The 4,504-nt window shown below is 41.9% G+C and overlaps 1 pseudogene; it reads left to right on the forward strand.

The window, feature by feature from the left end:
• The first annotated feature begins 1,372 nt into the window (after window positions 1–1,372).
• LOC146959833 (GTPase IMAP family member 9-like) lies at window positions 1,373–2,210 on the forward strand (annotated as a pseudogene).
• The last annotated feature ends 2,294 nt before the right edge of the window (window positions 2,211–4,504 follow it).

A 4,504-nucleotide genomic window follows, 5' to 3' on the forward strand; every position in this document is an offset into this window, starting at 1 on the left:
AAATCTTTTTCACGGATCGCCGCGAGCATTTGCGGATCTGCCTCAGCAGATGTTGCAGAAATGACGTGTAAAAAGACAACCAATCAGAGCTCCTGCCTGACTTGGAACCGGTGACAGACATTTACACATCTATTATAGATCTGTTTACAGATGTACAGATTTATGTACACCTACAGATCTTTGCACACATTTGCAGATTTGTCTTCACTTGCAAATCTGAATACAAATGTGTTGTATTCTTTCTTTTTTTTCTTTTTCTTTTTTTACACATTTACAAATTGATTTCGCACACAGATTCTGAATACACATTTGCAAACGATAAAGTAACAATCATACCTCTAAAGTCCTGTGGTCAGAGAGCATGCCCCACACAGGCAGGAGATTGTAGGTTTGACTCCACACAGGGACGATTACATCACACCATGTGTGAGGGAGGGAGGGGGGAGGAGAGGAGAGGAGAGGGGAGGAGAGGAGAGGAGAGGAGAGGAGAGGAGAGGAGAGGAGAGGAGAGGAGAGGGGAGGAGAGGAGAGGGGAAGGGAGGGGAGGAGAGGAGAGGAGAGGAGAGGAGAGGAGAGGAGAGGAGAGGAGAGGAGAGGAGAGGAGAGGAGAGGAGACACCGTGAACCTTGTTTAGACCTTCCATTAAACCCAAACTGCATCCTGTTCCTTGTTCCACATTAGCGCCACCTGTTAGCGTCACAGCAACCTTCAAGGCCTGTGGTAAAAACAAGGGGGCAGTTGTCGGTCTGAGAAGTGAAGCTCACTTCCGCGTTCAAAAAACTGCAATCCCCTCTTCTTCCTCTGGGGGCTGGTGTCAGAAGGGAGCATTCCCCATAGAGCCCCATGTTAAAATCGCCGATTTTACATCCTCAGTAAACATGTTAAAAGCCTGGTGTCAGAACGTTTTTTTCGTCTCAATCGATAGTTTCTACCCCCGCACACACTCTGAGGGGGGTGAACTTTTTTTTAACTCTACCGTTTTACTGTTATTAGGTTAAAATTCTGGCCAATTAGGGCGCAGAAACGTTGAGTGACAGGTCCGAGCAGCTCCGTGGACAGCTGCTTCGAGGCCAGTGGGCGGGTTCTCGGCCGGCCAATCCAACATGGCGCTGTTCAGGCCGCCATATTTGAGTCACAAAAACGACTCCCCAAAACCAATGGGTGACGTCACGGACGCTACGTCCATTCTTTTTACAGTCTATGGGTAAAAATGAGTTCATGTGACTGTGATGAAGTGAGTTTGTTTTCTGGACCCAGTATCTAATGGCTGTTTAGACCTTCAGTTAGACCTTCAGGACTCTAAAGACAGTTGTTGTTTCTCTCTGGTGACACACTGCTGTCATTTCAGTTTACACTCTGTCTGTTAACAACAATGGTCAATAATGAGTTTTACTATTCTCCCACAGATCTCAGGATTGTACTTGTGGGGAAAACTGGAACTGGAAAGAGCGCCTGTGGAAACACCATCTTAGGAAGGAAAGCCTTTGAATCTAAGTTGTCTGCATCCTCAGTGACGCCAGAGTGTCAGAAGGAAACAGGAGATGTTGATGGTCAAACAGTGGCTGTTGTTGATACTCCAGGTCTGTTTGACACCACTAAAGATCACGATGAGGTGAAGAACGAGATCGCTAGATCCGTCTCCTTTGCTGCTCCTGGTCCTCATGTGTTCCTCATCGTGATCCAACCAGGCAGATTCACTGAAGAAGAACGAGAAACAGTGAAGATCCTTCAGAAGCTGTTTGGAAAAAAAAACAAAAAACTACAGCATGATCCTGTTCACCCATGGAGACGACCTAGAGGCGGAAGGTACCGATATAGAACAAATGATCTGTAAGAATCAAGATCTCTGTGGCTTCGTCAGCCAGTGTGATGGAGGATTCCACGTGTTCAACAACAGAGACAAGAGGAATCATGACCAAGTCACTGACCTGCGGAAGAAGATCAACAGCCTGGTTCAGAGAAATGGAGGAAGCTGCTACACCAATGAGATGTTCCAAGAAGCTGAGAGAGCCATCAGAGAAGAACAGGAACGTCTGCTGGGAAGAAATCCAGCTATGGGTCGTAAAGAAGCAAGAAGAAGAGCAGAGGGAAGGAATCCATTTCTTGCTGGTGTGGCAGCAGCTGTTGCTGGAGGCGCAGTTGCAGGTCCAATAGGAGCTGCAGTGGGAGCTATAGTGGGAGTTGTGTCAAGTATCTGTTCCATTCAGTGATATTTAATGTTAAATATCCATTACGTTCTGGTCACAACTGGAGAGTTTCATGTTAACAGATTCATCTTTTTGATCACGTGTTCTAGTTTTCATTCATTATGAACATTTTCATTCCTCAGCACTGATCCTTTATTATGTCATTAAAATCCTCTCTAACTGTTTCAGAGCTGTAACAGACTGACTGCAATCAAACATGTGATGTATCTGTGTTCAACATGTTAATAAACACAAATGTTTCAAATCAGCTGCGTCTCCACAACATGATTGTTCCACTTTCTCAACTTCAGAAATTTAGATTTGAGGGGGCAGAACATTGATGTTGCCCCTCTTGCCCCTGCATAGAGCCAACCTCATCTGCACTCATAGATTGAATGCTAAACCACTTCAAAATGGTGGTTTGATGTGTTGCTCGTAAAGGGATAGTTCAACATTTTGGCAAATTGGCCCATTGTAATTGTTAACCTTTAAATTTGTTAATGGTGAGCAGCCCCCCCCCCTCCAGACAATTCCTCTCTTTTTTGGTCCTGACATTTTTATGTTATTTTGTTCTCAATGCACTCTACTATATAGTGAATAAAGATTTTCAACTGCAATATTTCATTAATTGAGATCAAAGATGTGTTGTTTAAGTGTTTTAACCCTTTATTTTTTGGAGCAGTGTATTTGAAACACATCCAGAGCCCCGAACGGCAGCACTGCTCCTCTGTCCAGGTTACACCTGAAGCTTCACTGTTCAAAAACAAACTAATGCAGCCCACAGTAGAATACAACAGAATCAACTAGAATAGAAATATAAAACTATCAATGACAGAATGATTGATGTGTAAATAAATAAATCCAGTCCAGGTCACAGGGTGGAGATCAAAGACAAAGTTCATTTCACACTTTGAAAAAATGTTTTATGTTTATTTATTTTTTTTGGAATTCAAGTTTTTATTGAACTTTTTAAGGCTCGGTACATGGCAAACATAGAGTATTTCTCCATACAAAACAAGTAGATGTTATTAAATTATAAAATTATAACCGTGACAGACATATTTTGTCTCTCAAAGGGTACACAACAATATCAACTAGACATGTAACATATCTATACACACCCGTACATCATAAATCATAAAGACTTGTTTCTGGTGTATACAGTATTGTCAAATACCCCTAGGGAAGTACGACAAAACAAAACAAGAAAAGCAAAATATTAAATCCTAGTGGGGGTCATCATTTATCTTTATGTAATTCCAGAACCTGTCCCAAGGGGTCACCCCCTCCCCCCTATCATCACTTAATCTGCTGAGCATACATTCATATGATGCAGTTGCAGTCATTGTACTGACCCATTCTTTCAACTGCGGAATATCTGGTGCCTTCCAATGCCTTAAAATGACTCGGCAAGCTGTTGCTGTGCCTACTGAAATTACAGAAAAGTCACATTTACTAATACTGGGTAACTGAGATTTATCTCCCAATAAACAAAGCTCTGGGCTCAAGGAGATTTCTGCTCCGAGCCAGTTGCTCAGTATATTTAGAATCTGAGTCCAAAAGGGTCTGATTAACACACATTCCCACATACAGTGTATAAGGGTTCCAGTTACCTGTTTACATTTCCAGCACAAATCATTATCCAGTATCTTCATCCTATACAGTCTAGATGGTGTGTAGTAGTATCTCTGTAGTACATTATATTGTGTGAGTTTACCCCTTGCCTCTCTCACATATTTACCACATTCGGCCACAATTCTTTCCCATCTATCATCTCTAATCTCTACACCCAGATCTCTCTGCCAAGTCAACCTTAACTGGTTAGAGTCGTTACCAAGAGAAGAGTTAGCAATTTTGTAAAATTGTGAGGCTTTTCGTTTTCCAAGTGGGAGTTTCATATAATCTATCACCACATTATCAGTAATATTGTATGGTTTTGATGAGATACAACTTCTTATTTGCAAGAATTTCCAAAAGTTATCTTTTCCCGTCAACTTAAATTTCTGCAACAGTTTGTCATATGACGAAAACACCCCATCTACAAACAAATCATTAATGGTACTTAAACCTTTAGAGTGCCATTGTTTCCAAAACACAGGTTTCTTCCCAATACAGACATCAGGATTATGCCACAATGATGAATACCTTTGAAGAGTGTGTTTAAGTCTAAACATTTTATGTACCTTGCTCCAAACATCCTTTGAATGTAGAAGTACTGGGTTTGTAATGTTAGACCTTTTCTGTGATAACACCTCTATTGGTTGGAAAGGCAAGCATATCTCCTTTTCTACCTCCATCCAGGCTGCTTTATCCTCTGC

This window comes from Trachurus japonicus, unplaced genomic scaffold (assembly GCF_045865225.1).
Source record: "Trachurus japonicus isolate A0001 unplaced genomic scaffold, Traja_1.0 AP031020.1".
In the NCBI taxonomy this organism is placed as follows: domain Eukaryota; kingdom Metazoa; phylum Chordata; class Actinopteri; order Carangiformes; family Carangidae; genus Trachurus; species Trachurus japonicus.